Source organism: Dreissena polymorpha, chromosome 11 (assembly GCF_020536995.1).
Source record: "Dreissena polymorpha isolate Duluth1 chromosome 11, UMN_Dpol_1.0, whole genome shotgun sequence".
Taxonomy (NCBI): Eukaryota; Metazoa; Mollusca; class Bivalvia; order Myida; family Dreissenidae; genus Dreissena; species Dreissena polymorpha.
In genome coordinates this window covers 48,498,619-48,517,263 of record NC_068365.1, presented here as the reverse complement: position 1 = coordinate 48,517,263, position 18,645 = coordinate 48,498,619, and the positions used below count along the sequence as shown (strand labels likewise).

General features: G+C 34.1%; 2 protein-coding genes and 1 long non-coding RNA gene across 5 annotated transcripts in view; 1 reads left to right on the top strand and 2 right to left on the bottom strand.

Annotated features, from left to right (window-relative positions):
* The window catches only part of LOC127851848 (uncharacterized), a 425,589-nt gene that overhangs the window by 115,242 nt on the left and 291,702 nt on the right, over positions 1 to 18,645 (bottom strand). The window lies entirely within an intron of this gene.
* LOC127851854 (uncharacterized) overlaps positions 1 to 18,645 on the bottom strand; it is a 70,680-nt gene that overhangs the window by 46,995 nt on the left and 5,040 nt on the right. The gene's annotated exons all lie outside the window — the stretch shown is intronic.
* Positions 4,199 to 14,470, top strand: LOC127851862 (uncharacterized). The gene is made up of 4 exons (XR_008035990.1): positions 4,199 to 4,334; positions 10,321 to 10,420; positions 10,901 to 10,962; positions 11,334 to 14,470. It is a non-coding gene; the product is annotated as an uncharacterized LOC127851862 (long non-coding RNA).

Sequence of the window (18,645 nt, the reverse complement as noted above, 5' to 3'; positions counted from 1 at the left end):
GCCAATCTATTTTTAGTAACGGAAAACCCCTCTTGTGACGTCACACAAAAACCTCCTATAACTAATGCAGCTGTTGTTTTACATTTTATTCTGATGATATATATTGCTGATGCTACTGTTACCATTACAAGTACAACACTAACTATGAATAGTTCAACAACATCTACTACTGCTAGCTATTACTGCAACCTCTACTACTTCTCATGTGGTCTCATGTGATTATAGTAAATATTATTGTTGTTGTTGTTATTTCTATAATTTCTTCTACTTTAAATTAAATGCGTAAGTAGAAAGGCAGTTGACAGCGCAGCCAGTATATATATTGTCAAAGCATTATACGTTTCGAACTCATTAAAGAATTGGATTGTACCTTGTTGTATGTTATCATCCTTAAATTTATCCTCACTTATCACTGACAGCACTGATATTACAAGTAATAACACTGATATGAAATGGATAAAAAAATCCGAAAAGAATATACGGCTAAGAGTTACTCGCTAAAATATAACAATTTGTTTAAAATCATGTGTGAATTTTCCTTCCTAAGGTTGCAATTTAAATCGCTTAGAAGTCATCTGAGCAAATAAAAACCCGGCATAAGTAAGGGTATTTTGGATTGAAATTCAAAGGGAAGTATTAATTGGCAGCTAATTGTTCATCATTAAATTCACACTTAGCAAATCTCGATAACATAAAATAAGCCACAAACAACATCAATAAGTTTTTGCCTTCTATCTCAGACTCTATAAAGCTTCGTTTTTCTTCTGTTTCTATATTGGCTGCGTTTTCCTTCTATTTCTATATTGCCTGTGTTTTCCAACGATATCTATATTGACTGCAACGATTTCTATATTGGCTGCGTTTTATGGCCCGATAACGCAGTCTGCAATTTGAAGCGATGTCAAACAATTCGTTCAATCTGTACAAACATTTATCTATACATACATACATTTTTATACATTTTATAAAATTATGTTAATACATTTTGAATTACTCTTGTGTGCGTATAAAAAATTATTATGTATTCAATTTGATTCAGAAAATAATAATACGTGCAAAAATATAAGATTTAATTATTTGTGGTATGAATAAAATAATTATGTAATTGGGTAATTATATAAATTATCACGGCCATTTTCAAACAAAAAAATTAAGGGAGGATGAAGAGAAGGTTTTCACGGGTTATCAAGTAATCAAGGTAAGTGTTGTTGTTCAATGCATGGTTGGTCAATTAAATGACATGAAATTAAAGAGACATGTGGAAACTCTGAATGATGCTAATGTTCTTATTTGTATTGTACTGTGTCACTAATGTATCTACGTCCTGATTTTTTTAAGAAATAAAAGATTCAAATATGTCCTTTATATATTGTATCCATGTTGTAAATGTCTAATTTATAATATTTAATATATGGTACATTAAACAGATTACAAAGATAATAAGTTAGTATTTTTTATTCAACGGATTTGTCCAGACAAAAAATAAAATCAGTTATTTCGGCCGTCAATCCCATTATTCAAATACAGTAGCCAGGTGCCTGTGTTTTGAGCTGATAAGAAAGGGATCACCACAGCAGGTTGCTAATACACAGTGTATTCATTCGTGTCTGCTGGCGTCATGTTAGATGTCATTTTTATCAGTTTAAAATTATGTGTAATTTAGTTCGCATCTCTACGCTTTACTCAACATTCAATGGCACGAGCATTTAACAAAATTATAAAACATAACGCATATCATTTTACTTCTTTTTATAAATTAGTACACGTTTTATATGTTATATATTGTTTTTTTATTATGTTTTTCTCAACCAGAAAGAAATAATAAAACTTTGTTATATATAAAACGCACTCGGAATTTGACATTTAATTTGAAGCAATCCACAATTTTGTGTAGCGGCCAAGCGCAGTTTTTATATTTAAACTGAAATTAATATCAAACGAATTATTTCATATTTGTTTATGGTTTTTGTTTGATATGATTTTTTAATTAATCTTGTCTACATTATTTTACAAGACCCTGTTTTAATAGCATTAAACGTTATTGAAAATCTTACATTGATTCCGTCGTAAATAATCATTTATTAATACTATTATGTTATTTAAATAAACGCACCAATTATTACAAAAATATTATTGAGTTATTTAAATCGTAAATTCACTTTCACTAGATTTCCATTTGAAATTCAATCTACATTTTTTTGGTTTGGGACCTAAATTTCCTAAAAGAATTCGTTTTAAAATGTTTAGAGGTTGCTCATTCAAGCCCCTTAATTCTATACCGTAGGCATATCATTAATTACTAAACTCAAAATTAATCCTAGTTTGTAAATATATGCCCCTGATGTTATTGTAAGCCAATAATAGGTGTCAGTAACACCTCATTGTAGGTATAACACCTCTATAAAAATCTATACACCGAAACCTCCACGGCATTTACTATATAAATCCAATTTACCGAACTTGTCATTTACCGAAACATCCAGCACCCAAATATACTGCCATTCAAGCGATGAAAAACAATAAGTTTAAAAAATGTATGGACCTTTACCACATTTACATACATATACTGTTAATTAAAACCGTCGAATTATTGATACAGTCATTCTCGAACTTCACACGTTTTTGCCTTCTATCTCTTTATTGGCTGCGTATTCCTTCTATTTCTATATTGGCTGCGTTTGCCAACGATTTCTATATTGACTGCAACGATGTTTATATTGGCTGCGTTTTATGGCCCGATAACGCAGCCTGCAATTTGCAGTCTGCGTTAAATGCCGCGTTTTATACACACCCAAATAAATACAACTTCACATCTTTGCAATAATAAACCTATTACACATACAAATAAAAAAATTAAACATTTTGCTATCTTAATACGATATCATTTCAATCGCTGTTTGAAGAAACCATTGTTTATTATCGGTTACCCAATAACGCAAATGTTATGCTCCATTGCCCTCAGGCATTCATCTTTCTGGTTTTATGACTTTAATCCGGTTGTAAAAACACGATGATCGAAGGGTCACATGATAAGCGAAAACAGGACAAAATCTGATAAAATACTGCTGTAAAATTGACTGTCCGAAAATTTAGAGTCTTTAATTATGGATAAAATCCGTATGTCCGAAAATTTATAGGCACGAAATAAATCATATTTGCTTTAAATGGGTGTCCAAAGTCTTGAGTAATTACGGTATTGGATTGTGGTTGTATTTTGATAGATTTTACACAAAAATCATGTTGCTATTGTATTAATTAATAATTCCACACACAAGAGAGTTGCATTGTAAACTTAATAGTATTTAGAAACTCGATCATTGTTGTATGAACCTTGATCTGATACCTAGTTTGAAAAGAACGCTATCAAGCCTTACAAATTTATATAATGCAAACAAATGTAGTAGATTAATATTTGATTAACTAAATTATGATTATATATACATTGGTAAAATATATGGGCCAATGCAAATAATTTACTATTTGACCTTTACGCAAGTATAGGTTGCCTCTAATGCAGTACTCCAGCTAGGCCTAAATTCAAGGGCGCCCCGCTCTGCCCTCCCGAACTTCCGCCCTGCCATCCCAAACTTCCGCCCTGCCCTTCCTAGGCCCCACCCCCTGCCGTTATTTTTTTTTATTTTACATATGATGATGAATAAATATGTTATTACAATTCATTGTAATTAATTTATTTCTCACTGTAGACATTATATTTGAATTGTTTAATAAAAAAAAATAAAAAAAAAATGGGAATAATATATTCTAACAATTATTAATGCCATATAAATTAACATGCAAGAGGAAGCATTCCAGAAATGCCCGCTCGCTCGAAAGTGCCCTTTTGACAAAATACTGCGCGTCCACTCCTTTTGACAAAAAGCCCCCCCCCCCCCTGCCCTTTTCAAATCCTAGCTGAAGCACTGTAATGTGTTAAATGCAAGACGCTGAATGGTGAATAACAGATCAATCATATCGGACAATATATTAAACACGATGTATCTAAACCATGTAAACTGACAGACAACCTACTAAGCACAATGCCACACGATTTTATCCCTATACAAATTATCATCTCGTTGACAGCTGTTAACAAGCACTAAAATGCGACTTCGCTATTATTCATTTTTTGAAAGTATGCATTACAATCGACTATTCTAATTAGAATTTTGAAATATATTTTTATTATACGATTTTTGCATATTAATGCTACGGACAATCCTTTGCGTCCTTTTTATTACTTTATTGGACCGTTAGCAGACAGACCGTTATGGGCTGGACCGCCTTGACCAAAATTTCGATCCAGGATTTAAAATGGCGTCGGTTGGATGATTTCGGTAAGCACTTATGGTTTTTACTTTCTGCAAATAAATAAAGGTTGAGAGATACTTGTTATTGTCAGCGTTCTTGTTATATAAAATAACATTCTCTGTATTGTCGCGCAAATGGTCTTCGAGTAGCCTGCCAACATGTTACTGTTTTGTTAGTTCATAGAACTTCAATAATTCAGCTCTCCGGTTTATAACCCAAAGGGTTGCTGAGAGTTGCAATTCGCCGTATATTGTCCTAAGGTGCAAAATTTTATCACCACTGCAAGGGCTAAGGAACGCTAATTATGCAAATACTTAACAATGTTTAACTGTCTATTAAAAGCACAAACTGATTAAAGCAAGAAATAATTGCTCTTTATTTAAACTTCATTCCTATAGGTTCGTGAATTCCTATTAGTTTGTGAATTTTTTTATGATGTAATTTTTAAGCCGTCCGTGCACTGCACGCTCTGAATTCGATACAGTTTCAAGCCGAATATATTTCTTTGTCAATAAAATCCGAAAAATGAGGACAAAGAATGTAAGAAGTTGTACTGTCACCATAATAATTACACACACAATGAACACAAACATAAAATCCTTTGAAAAAAAGCACCTTTTAAGTAAAAATATTTCCAATATACGTTTTCGATTAATCCGGGTTCCTGTGTTCTCATTTGTCAAGGTCAGTTTACCGTTCATTATTGACTCAGGTCGGCGTTGTCATATTTTAGAGGCCCGTTATTGGCGTTAAGGGGTTTATCGTATACACACGGAAATCAATTAAAATCTTATAAACGCCACGTGCATTTTTTAACGTTGTAAGCCAATCCTCAGAGATACCATGGAAGGTATAGAGCATACAACCCCGATATTTTTCTAAAAGCATTATAGGATGTAAAGACCAAAAAACTATTGGTAAGTCGAGTGGCGCTACAATAGTACATCCCCTATCAAACCTTAAGAGATAGGATTAGTGGACATGTAGATCCTAACAAATTCCTAAAGGAGACCATTTTTACAAATGACGAAGAGTAAGGGCTTGTGGAACATGCGGAAAACTACGCAAGGCTTGGCTACAGTTTAAGCAATACAGCCATGCGCTTACCTGAAGGAAGTTAGCAAGTGGAACATCGTGTCAGCCTTCACGAAGGCCGGTGTGTACCCACTAAACAAGAATGCGGTGCCTTCAGAAAAGCTTATGCCATGCGAGTCATTCCGAGACTCGAACTCTCTTCAGAAGTTACAAGCTGTATGGGCTGGCAAGCAGGCAGTTGAAGAGTATCTCCGGGCAAAAACAGAGGCGCCAACCCCTATCACGTGCAGATGCCAAAAGAAGATTTCGGCGAATACAAAACCAAAACCTGGCGGGAAATTAATAACAAGTGATGCATACATCGAAGAGGTGAAGATGTACGACGCCAAGAAAAATTTCAATGCCGTCACATCTCAAAGCCAGATGATATGTAAAAGCCCGAGGCTGTCAATAACTGGCATACAAACATTTCAAGCCAACATTGTTAGTGAAGACTCTGATACCGAATCGGACACGTACGAGTCCGAAAAATGTTGCGTATGTGGAAAATTTAGTCCAACAAATCTGGACACAAAACCGCACATAAAAATCGTTAATTGGGGGCAGTGGGACGAGTGTGGGCATTGGGTCCACCTTTCCTTCTGCCATACAAAATCGGTGCTGAGAAGAGGAGACAGTTTCCCTTGCCCACACTGTTGTTAAAATTTAAAGTTGTTTTGAACCGTTTATAAGTTATGCATTCGTTAATAATAAATTGATTGTAAAATCGTTCAATCGCTGATCATTAATGATTCATTACATTCGCTTGAATATACCATTTGAATGCGTTCAATGTTCATACTTTATACGTTATTTGTTTAAATAAGTTCATTATGTCAGGGCTTTCCTTTGACCCGAGCTCCCGGGTTTTGACGCTTGAAAATTACAGAAGACCCCTTTTTGACTCTTGAGAAAATTACGTCATGCGTCACATTTGACCCGGGGGAATATACCGACTTGCGTCAACGAGATCAAAAGTTGTTAAGACTAAGCGATAATTGGCTCGGGGCGGAGTATCTCATTTAGTACACGCTAATCGTTAACGCCCGTTTCCAATCATCGAAGCACAAGTCCACCCAGTAGGCGGAGATTGGTTAATTAAGAAATCTAGTATTGACCAATTAAAACACTGCTGGTTTGATGACGCGTGTATTAACTTTCCATTATTTATCATAGCGTTTGTTATCAGCTGTTTGCGGAAAAGACGTGTATTAAACCCACCTAGTTGCAATAATCCAACTCCCAGCTATTGACCCTCTGAGCTGTACGTATGTACTCATAAAAGCTCAGAGCATTTAAGAAGAACTATAAACCCACCAAAACAGAATGGACTCATCCGCGTCAGTTTTAATAATATTCAATATAAAATAATAACATCCATATCCACATAACACCGTAAAGCATATTTTGAGATATTTCCAGAGTATGGCAGAATGTATTTTCAAAGCTGAATGCACCCATCACTGTTTCGCTTCATGATTGCTCAGTTCAAAGACGCGCGAAAGTTATGCTGGCATATGTACTGTCTACAACGTCAAATTACACGCTTTGCATCAAAGTTGCTAAAAATAACTATAGAACCGATACAACTAGCCTTGTGGCAAAGTGACAATTTTTGCATGAGCTAATTGATTACAAAATACATGTAGGCGTAATAATTGACCGTTTGATAAGGCATAGAAAACGGCGTGTTTGTCGCACATCTTCCGTGAAGATGGCACATGAAATAATTAAAGGGCGTCGGAATTTTCGATGGGATTAAATACGGAGGCACCTTTATCGGCGAGTAGAAATAATTTCCTTTTATAGTTTACCGATTTATATAGGCTATTGTGTTTAGGTACCACCCGTATGTTGTTGTTTTTTTGTGATAGCCAGCGGAAATGGGTTTTTTTCACATTTTGTATTTCATTCTTAATTTAATAGCCACGCGAAACGGTCAAACAAAGTTATTGGATAAAGTGTAATTGTGCAAAGTGTAATTGGGCTAGTGCATTCGGAAAATGTCGCAGAGAAACCTTTTCGAATTCGTAATCGGTAGTAACTCTGAAAGTGTGTGTAAGACGCCAACGACAAAGCGTACTTTAGATCTAAATGACAGTGCTCCTAACACCCCCAAACGTGCGAAAGAAGAACATATGACATATTACTCTGCTGTAAACATGAAGTTAATGTTGTATTAGAATACATGTTTTGTATTTATTTATCATTGAAATATTGTGTTTAAATGCATAGTGTTGTAGTGACAGTAAAATGTAAGAAATAAATGTTAACATACATGTATCTTTTTATTTGTTGCTTTTTATATATTATATCTCAGTAATTTGCTTAAATTGCAAAAAATCATTGACTCTCCTGCGTTATTATTAGGACTCTCAGAAGTTTGATTTTGACTCTTGAAAATATGGTCCCAAGAGTCCTTGACTCTTGAGATTTGAGGTCTAAGGAAAGCCCTGTATGTATCGAGGATAAGGTAATCGCAAGATAGAGAAACGAAAGACTCTGCGTTTGCCTCAGCAATTTCCCCTCACAGAGCCTCACAGTAGAGCGCGTGCGTTCGACCAATCGAATTCACAAACTTATAGGAAAACGTCTAGCAGATATTGGCTTCCAGCTTTCAACTTGAAAATGAAAGTTTATTGATGTTATGCATGTTTGTTGACAAATATTTTTATTGTTTTATGAAACATATAGATATTTTCCCTTTTAAATATCACATTTTTCTTAATAATGCAGACGATCATTGTACGCATGCGCGAGTTTGAATGCGTAGGTGGCCGAACCAACAGGAAAAGTGGCTACTTTGTTATTCTTCGGTACACTTTATCCACCTTATTGGAAAACTTTCGTAATGTTGCCGACTAAAAGTGTCCCTATCGCTTTGGTGGCAGTACACCAATCCTTTGCTCATCGTAATATTTGATGTAACCTAAGTAGTTAACAATGTCAAACAGATGTCAAATATTTACACTGTTCCAAATTTCAACATAAAAATGTCAACAAGATAAGTGTGATAACATCATTGTGATTTTTAGGTTGCATGCATAGGATAACGTCTGAAGGCTGCCATTCAGGAACAAAATTGAATTCACGAATTTTTTCAAAAATTGTTTCTGAGATGGAAAGGGTTTATATTATTGTTATTGTCAAAACATTAGCTTAAACTTATTTCAAGGAATACCGTGGCAACATCTTTTTTTACCCAGTGAAACCTCTACATTGCAGTGTTAAAGAGGTTCAATTGATGCAATGTATTCGGCTTACATAATGAATGCAGTGCCCCAGATAATTATTTGGGAAATAGGGTTTTCACCCATTGATTTTGAAAAATAGGGTGATTTCATTCTTGAAATAGGGTGAAATGAGTTATAAAAAGGTATACCTTAAAATCATTGATGCTTTACTTCTGTTGAAGCTGCACACTTGTATTGATTCAATAAAACTGTAAACTATTATAATTAACTTTAATAAACTGATATTTCATAACTTCTTTAATCCTTGAAACTGTCCATAATAAAAACTTTAAAAAAGAATTGTTAATTGACATCTTTGTAACTGTCAAACATATAGACTGATATTTTGGCGCAACAATCGCGGACGTTTTCGACCTCTTTTAGACATATTTATTTCGGATCGTTATAGAAACTGAAAGTACAGTCGCTTTACAAATACATGCACAATGATTGACATATGAAGTCAGATTGAAAACGCATGTATGTTATCGTAAATAATTTGGTCAGACGCTTTCTTTAACTATGAAATCTGGTCCGCAGAGCGTTTGAATAACTTTGACTGTTATCCTGCTCCGTCATCCAGGCGCTTGCTGAATGAAACTGTCCCCGCTTTACAATAATAATTCCAAAGAGCAAATACCTAAAATGAGCAAAGCATTTTCGATCGAAGCGATTGTATCGTACGCATTAAATTTGCAGAATTAGCGTAATTTTCAAATTGTTTGCGTTTTCAATACGCATGATATTGTATTTATTTGCGTTTTTAGATATTTTAATAGAGTGAAAGACGCAGATACGCAGCTTATCTGGGGCACTGATGAATGTATTGATTATTTTGTATATAAGAACATAAATTGGCAACAAACACATCAGGATTTCAATAATAAAGACAACAAGGTATACTCGCCCAGGTACCGAAATACACTTCAACACCGATATTTCGAAGTCGTCGGGACCTTTAAAAAAACTTCGGATTAATGATAATTCGAAATAAACATTTGACAGAAGACTTCTTTGATTCTCTAAAAATAAAACGCTATGGACTTCGCATGGTTCAGTTACACGCTACTATTAATAATTGTTTTACTTTAAAACGTGAACTAGTCAGATAGCAATAGATTGCTACTAACGGAGGAATAAAACGATTATTTTTCTTTTTTTATATTTTCCTCTAATTACATGACATATAAAATATAATCAACATTACAAAGTATCAGAACCTCTTTAGAGCCATGTTGACAGTGTGTTTGCCGGAACACCAAATTCATCTGCTATTTGCAACGCGCAGATCGACAAAGTGTAATTATCGGCTTTAGACAAAGGTGTGAACCTACGCTTAGTGTTTTGCAGTTTTGACTTCGGATTAAAGATTGATAATTAGGTGCGAATTGTATTGTTGTGACCGACAAAATCACTTCGAATTATCGATTTCTTCGGTTTAACGAAGTTCGGATTAACAATGAAATTTTACATTAAACAAAGAAGAACCAAAATCGGGACCCAAAAAATACTTCGAAATAACGGTGACTTTGGATTATCGGTGTTCGAAATAACGGTGTTGAAGTGTATAACTATATTTATTTTTTTTATCATTATGACACTGATAAAAGGGTTATTTATGTACTATTTTTTTCAAACTGTTAGGTTATTATGAAATTTATGTACAGAGATATCGTTCTAATATGTGTTCTCTGGCATTTTTCAGGTTAAGGTTGGAACAAGTTGTTTTCTTCTGGACATGGAAAACTACATGAATGAAGGAAAGGATGCACGTTTGCCATTCTTAAAAAAGTGGTCCACCTTTGGTAAAACATTATAAACTGTTTTACATTTAAAAAACAAGTATATAGTCTATAAAATACACACATAGCAATTTAACAAACATTTCTATATTATAGAAATGTATGTTAAATTGCTATGTGTGTATTTTATTTTGATTATTGTTACTGTTAGTACCCTTGTATGAATCTCTTGCCAAATTGAATTTAATGTGTATTGACACACTTTAAGAAATATTTGTGCAGATTAAATAAAAAAATTACATCTGATACTTTACAGTCAGCATCTTATAAATAATTATTGGCTAAATAACCTGTATATAAGGTCCAAATTATATAATAATCTTCGTGGATTTATAATAAAATGGTAAATGCGCAGCTTGAATTACATGTTATGATATGTGATTTTATATGATTATGACATTTTTTTTTGTACAAGCAAGGCTTATTTTGCCAATTGTTTAAGTTTTGAATTTAATATCCTAATTAATTGCATTTATTTTGCAGTTCAGACTTCCTGTTCTGCAAGTTCAGTGACTATATGCCGCATTGGGGTGATACCTTAAATGGTATGTTGTTGACTAACTCTGTGTGCTTTTACGGATAATTTCCTTCCATACTTTTTGCTAAGATAGGTAATTGACTAAGTTTGTGTGTTAATAATACAATTTCTTACTTTTTAACATGATGAATGATTGTTTTGTTGAGAAAGCTTTGCCACTCTTGACAACTTCTTATTATAACAACAAGCATTTAAGTGAAGGTAAACTGATTAAGCTGGAGAATTGAAGGGTTATCACATGTAGGATGCTGTATAATTGAGGCTAAATTGTAACATTTTGTATGAAGATTATTAATGTGCATGATTGGTATACATTCAAAGAAACTAATATTCATGTCTTTAAGTAACATATCCTATTATTGCTTCTATTGTGAACAGAGTCTGCTGTTGATATGAACAACATGGATCTTTCTGACGATGGTGAAGTGGAGATGGTGGCGACAGAAGATGACACTGCAAGTTAAGCCTAGGAGGAATCCACACCAGGGAAGCTCTCAAAAGTCTGCTAAGAAGAGGACATAGCAAGCTGTCCACCATTAAAGAGAACTTATATTCACTGCTGTCTACAGCTAAAGCATTGATGATGGGGTGGCAACACAATACTGTTCATCAGGGAAAGCAGAAGCGTATCACCTTTGTTAGGGCTGTTTTTGACCTGATTTTATAGCCGAAATCGGCTATATTCCCAATAGCAAAAAGTATACTTTTTTCCCAAAATTTGCTAAAAAAATTCTTAATAGCCTTATAGGGGAAAAAACGCTAATGACATCGGCTGTTTCGCTTTTTAACAAAGCGTAGTCCGATCCTGTTTCGTACAGATTTTAGACTATACCTTGATTTGGATAAAGTCGGCATAATTCGTGTACAAGATATTCTCAATTTTGTACAGGCGCTTATTATATTTGCAATTAAATTTAAGCGTTTTGTGATTTGGCTGCATGGAAAACAAATATGTCGCACAATTAGAAATATAACGTGAAAAAGATTCCTAAGCAAAACCTTGGCGGCAAAACGAAAACTGTTGATTTTATTGAGCAATCGTCATTATATAAACAAACATCATCAAGAGGTACAAGTCTTCCAATTGAAACTCATTCCATTGTTAATGATAGTGATTTAATAACAAGTGACTCTTTTGCATCATCATCTTTGATTTCCGAAAGCAAAGCGCTGACTGATATTCAACATGTTGAAAGCAGCAGTTCTTCAGAAGAAGATGAAGCGCCTCCTTATAAATGGTGCCTGATGTGACTGATGACTTTGTGTGAGCTTATTATGTGGAAAACTGTTGATCAAGGTTGATCATGATGGTGTTTGTGATTACATGTAAAGATGCTGAACTCATTCATGTAGTTATAAATCCCAACTTATTTTCCCAATGTCTTGAAAATGCCGATAAAATTCCCAATTTCAAAGCCATGGGCTATCTTCCCTAAAAAGCTGAACAAAGCACTATTTGTTGACAAAGTGAGATTCGACAGGTAAGGCCTGCCATGCCACTTGCCCCTGCAGACATGTTATGATTCTAACAACAAAGTGCATTTCATTTGGTGGAGGTAGATATTTTGTGTACTGTAAACTTTTAATCATTGTTAGAGAGGCTGTTTTCGGAGAAAACCCGAGGCATTGTAATAGCCTGCTCGCCGTCCGCCGCTGTCGTGCTAAAACCTTTACATTGGCTCTAAAATCGAAGCGCGTCCACCAACAACTTTGAAACTTCATATGTAGATGCACCTTCATGAGTTCTACATGTCACACCCATTTTGGGTTACTAGGTCAAAGGTCAAGGTCACTGTGACTTAAAAAAAAAAATCTGACAAGCTTTCGCAGCCGAGCGTGTCACCTGTTATGCGGTGCTCTTGTTTTTTTATAAATAGTGGTTTGATATTTTATAAATGTCATTTTTACTAGCTTGATCTTTTCTGTCCTATTGTATTTAAAGTTCAAGTTTGGACAGTTTTTATTTGATTGGTTTTAGTTTTTATGCCCCCGAAGAAGGGCATATAGTAATTGGACTGTCCGTCCGTCCGTCTGTCCGTCACACTTTGCGTTTAGGTTTCGAAAAATGCTCATAACTTCTATGTCCCTTGAGATGCAACCTTCATATTTGGTATATATGGACAAGGCCTTTCTTAACGCACACACATTTTGACCCCTTTGACCTTGAACTCTGCATTTAGGTTTCCAAATCTGGTTTAGTTTTCGAAAAATACTCATAACTTTTATGTCGCTTCAGATGTAACCTTCATATTTGCTATGCATGTGTATATGGACAAGGCCTTTTCATGTGCACACAAATTTTGACCCCCTTGACCTTGAACTTAGGCAATAGGATTCGCGTTTAGGTTTCAAAAATGCTCGTAACTTCTATCAAAGCGTTTTTCGGGGGCATATGTCATCCTATGGAGACAGCTTTGTTTATTTCCTATAATATGTTTGAGTAGTCAGGAGAAACAATGAAGTTTTGTCCATACTATATATATTAAAATTGTGGCAGAATTGTTTATTAATGCAATTACAAATTGCAGCAAATGCATCTGTTAAAGAACTTAGGATGCTTATAATTGATGTAAAGATTGTTTTATTTAAATATTGCATTTTTAAAATGACTTCACATGTGTAAAAAAATGTATTGTATTTAATTTTTAGAACTAATTTAAGTTAGTCATAAAAAATGAATCATTCACACTATTTCATATATTTCTAACCTACTGACTGGTGGATTGAGTACATAATAGTTGGAATTTCACTACTTGAAGGTTTGCACATCTTTTTTAGCTCGACTATTATATATGAAATACATATAGTGGAGCTATCCTACTTGCGTCGGCTTTTCCGTTACCGTTAGCGTGCAAATGTTAAAGTTTTCGTACTACCCCAATTATTTTCCTTGTCCCTTGACATATTGCTTTCATATTTTGCATACTTGTTTACCAACTTGACCCCAACATATAAACAAGATAAGACAACTCTATCAAGCATTTTGTCATAATTATGGCCCCTTTTACACTTAGAATATGCAGCAAATGTTAAAGTTTGCGTACTACCCCAAATATTTTCATTGTCCCTTGACATATTGCTTTCATATTTTGCATACTTGTTTACCATCATGACCCCAACAAGAGCAAACAACTGTATCAAGCATTTTGACAGAATTATTGCCCCTTTTATACTTAGAATATGCATATAATGGATAAATCTATGTTAAAGTTTGCGTACTACCCCAAATATTTCCTATAACCTTTGACATATTGCTTTTTTATTTTGCATACTTGTTTACCAACATGACCCCAACCAATAAACAAGAGCAGACCACTGTATCAAGCATTTTGGCATAATTACGGCCCCTTTTACACTTAGATAAAACAACATTTTGCTTAAATTGCCATAACTTCTTTATTTATGATCACATTTTATTATTACTTTGACAAAACAACACTTACCTGAATACCACAATGGATTCCACTGAAACAATACCCCACGCCCCTACCCAGAATCCCTCCCCCCCAACTCCCCCCCCCCCCCCAATTTTTTTTAAACATCTAATTAATTACCCCCCCCCACACACACATTATACCCCCTCTCACCACCCCCTACCCCTCCCCCCCCCCCCCCCAATTTTTTTTTTAAACATCCTCTAATAAATTAACACACCCCACATTATACCCCCCTCTCACCTCCCCTACCCCCCCCACCCCCCTACCCCCCCCCCCAATTTTTGTTCCTTTATGTTATTTTTGAAAGATCGTCTAATAAATGACCACACCCCACATTATACCCCCTCGCAACCCCCCCCCCCCAAATTTTTATATATATTTTTTTTCCTTTTTTTTATTTTTGAAAGATCGTCTAATAAATTATTGAGTATGTACAATTTCCCCATGATAGCTAACGTTATACTGTCAAGCACTCGAATAGTCGAGCGCGCTGTCCTCTGACAGCTCTTGTTTGTGTTCTGTATTTATTATTACTTGTTTTAAAATTTACTAATATATTAAGAATTTATACATTTAAAAGTGATTTACCTTCCATTTTTTCAGTGTTATTTTTTTCTGTGTCATTATGAATATCAGGGATTTTGTACCGCTGGTGTAAAATTTTCAAAGAATTATCTGTCATTGTGATTATAATCCTCTGGGAGTTTGTACCGCCGGCTTAACATTTTCAAAGCATTATCTGTAATTGTGATTATTCTCCTCTGGGTGTTTGTACCGCCGGCGTAACATTTTAGTTTTATTTTTCTGTCAAAATGATTATGAATTTTGTGAGTTTGTACCGCCAGCGTAACAATTAAAGTGGAATTATTTATTTGGTGATGTTATAATGAACCTTTGGGAGTTTGTACCGCAAGCGTAACATTTTCAAAGAATTATCTGTCTGTGATTATGAACCTTGGGGAGTTTGTACCAGCAGCGTAACATTTTAATTTTATTTTTCTGTCAAAGTGATGAATTTTGTGAGTTTGTACCGCCAGCGTAACATTTAAAGTGGAATGATTTATTTGGTGTTGTTGTAATGAACCTTTGTGAGTTTGTACGGCCAACGTAACATTTTATTTTTCTGTCAAAGTGAATATTAATATCTGGGAGTTTGTACCGCCGGCGTAACATTTTCAAAGAATTATCTGTCTATGTGATTATGAACCTTGGGGAGTTTGTACTGCCGGCGTAACATTTTAGTTTTATTTTTCTGTCAAAGTGATTATGAAATTTGTGAGTTTGTACCGCCAGAGTAACATTTAAAGTGGAATGATTTATATGCTGATGTTAGAATGAACCTTTGTGATTTTGTACCGCCAGCGTAACATTTTATTTTAATTTTTCTGTCAAAGTGATTATGAATATTTGGGAGTTTGTACTTCCAGCATAACATTTTCAAAGAATTATCTGTTGTGATTATGAACCTTTGGGAGGTTGTACCGCCAGCGTAACATTTTCTGTTTTTAAATTTTTCTGTCGAAAGGATTATGAACCTTTGAGAGTTTGTACCGCCAGCGTAACATTTTCTGTTCAATTTTAAGTACAATCAATTTTTGTTGATGTTATAATGAACATTTTGGAGGTTGTACAACCAGCGTAACATTTTAAGTTGAATTATATGATGTGATAATGAACCATGGGAGTCTGTACCGCCAGCGTAACATTTTTGTTTAATTTTTCTGCGAAGTGATTATGAAATTTTGAGAGTTTGAACCACCAGCGTAATGTGAACTATGTTTTGATGTGATAATAAACCTTTAGGAGTTTGTACCGCCAGTGTAACATTTTCTGTTTTGTGTCTAATTTGTACTGCCAGCGTAACATTTGAGTTGAATTATTTGTTGATGTGATAATGAACATTGGGGAGTTTGTACCGCCAGCGTAACATTTTAAGTTCAATTATATGATGATGTGATAATGAATCTTTGGGAGTTTGTACCGCCAGCGTAACATTTTCAGTTCAATTTTCCTGTCTTAATGTAAGTAGGGTTGTACTGCCAGAATAACATTTTTGTACTTTCTTATAAAAAGTGAAAAAAAATGTGTGTTGTTTTTAAAGAAATTTACTTGAAAATGGCCATTTTAAAAGGGATTCTGTGGAAAATCCTTTTTTAAAATATACTGCTTTAATCGTTTTACTGTGAATGGGAACTATTTAATGCTATTGTCTGACAAACTTAAACTTGATGACTGTTGAAGTATTTTTTACAACTTTTTTACAAATGATATGTATAGCGTACCGTTAATTAAATAAAATGTAATGTTGGACTCATGTATAATAAAATATAATTATATACACCTATTATTGTTGCTCTATGCCTTTTACATCTTTTCATCTTTCATCTGTTAATACAACTTATATATCATCTCCTGTCTGTACACACTGAAAAATGTCTATATAAATATATGCACATATTAACATTTTCTCTATGCCTTTTTCATCTGCAAGTACAATTTATGCAACCTTGTTTGTCTATACTGACTGGAAAAAGCCTCTTTTATTCTTTTTTTATATTTCTGAATTGTTTCCAGATAACCTTAGATGTATTGCATATGCTATGTTGTAAATCTCGGATTGCTTTCCATACAAGAAACATTTCAAACTATAAACAAATAATATACACTGGATTGAAAGTTAAATGTGTACACGTAAACGCAGCTCAAATGTCGCATCTTTCAATAAAAAATGCTTCATTATTATATATATTTAAATGAACGGTAAAATTGGAATAAAATAAACCTTATTTGATACATCGTAATAACGGGCATTTAAGATTTTACTTGAAACAATCCCATGCCATAACCTATAAAAAGTACTTTAGTTCTTTTTTTTATAACAAATAGAATATGATAGTATGCAAATGGATATGGTAAGCTGTGTTTTCCTCGTATGATGCATAGTATATAATGTTTCGGTTTTCGTCTGTGTCAAGTAGCCCAGAAGGCGCCTGACGTGTCAATTAAAGCTTGATAACATGTTATAAAATGTCACATTTTACATTAAATATCTAATGTCTATACAAGATAAGACAATTTATTTCTTTATTTGCAAATTTGCAAATCCTCTATGAGCTTGTGAAACGGAATGTTCTCAAAGCAATATACTAACAAAGTTTCCAAATGTCATATTCATTTTCCCGCCATGGCTTATCTTGCCGTTCATAAACGTTGCGTCGTTTGGTTCTACATGTTTTATAGACTTTCACATTTCCTGCAGCAGTTTTATAAAGTTATACTATTGTTTAAAGAGCCTGATTTATATATGCAGTAATTTGATGTTAAATGTCATCCTTGTACGTGTTATACATATTAGCAAAAGTCCAAACAAATGTATCCCTAAGCTCATCATTCCATAAAAAATTATCAAGTTTAATATCATCATCAGTGATGTTATTATGGATGCATGGAGAAAAAGGTAAATCAACATTCGTATTGCTGTCTTTTCTGTGAAAAGTCATAGTAGCGCAAATAGAGAAATCGTCAGATTCGTCAATGCATATAATATTAAACTTCGTAACAAATTAAACTAAACCAGTTATAATAATGTGATAATCAAATAAACTTGCTCTTCTTTGTGTAATGCATGTAAACGTACTATCTGGGTTACCAGTAAAACGCCCATTGAGTATATGAATTTCATAAGCTCAGCATAGTTCTAGTAAGTGTGCCCGCATGAATTTTATCCTTATTATTTCAATGCAGCTCAAAAACGTTTGTATTGTAGTCTACATTACAATTATAAATCAAGTCAATGTTATCTGCACGAATGTAGTCCAGCATATTTTAGTTCTAGACTTTATATCACATTTTATATGACCGACACTGAGGGTACATATTTTTTACAATAAGAGATTTTTCTTGATAAAGGTAATTCCGTTTGTATCATTTCTTTGTTAATCTATCGGCGACCCGTCTGGCAATACATACGCAATGTACAATTGAAACATCTCACTATAATCAATAGAATCCGAACAAATTCGTGTAACCAAGCCACCTTTTTGTCAAGTTCCTTTGTACAAAAACTGAAATGTCTCGTAGGCCCTCCACTTTTCCCTAAAGCATTACTTTGCTTAACTCTGGCAATATCAAAGCAGCAACCTTCTTCTTATAAAGCATTAAACTGTCCGCCGATATTTTTCCACGTCTCTATTAAATATAGAATATCGAAATGTGATAAGACATGTTCTGTATAAATAGAACACTTATTAACT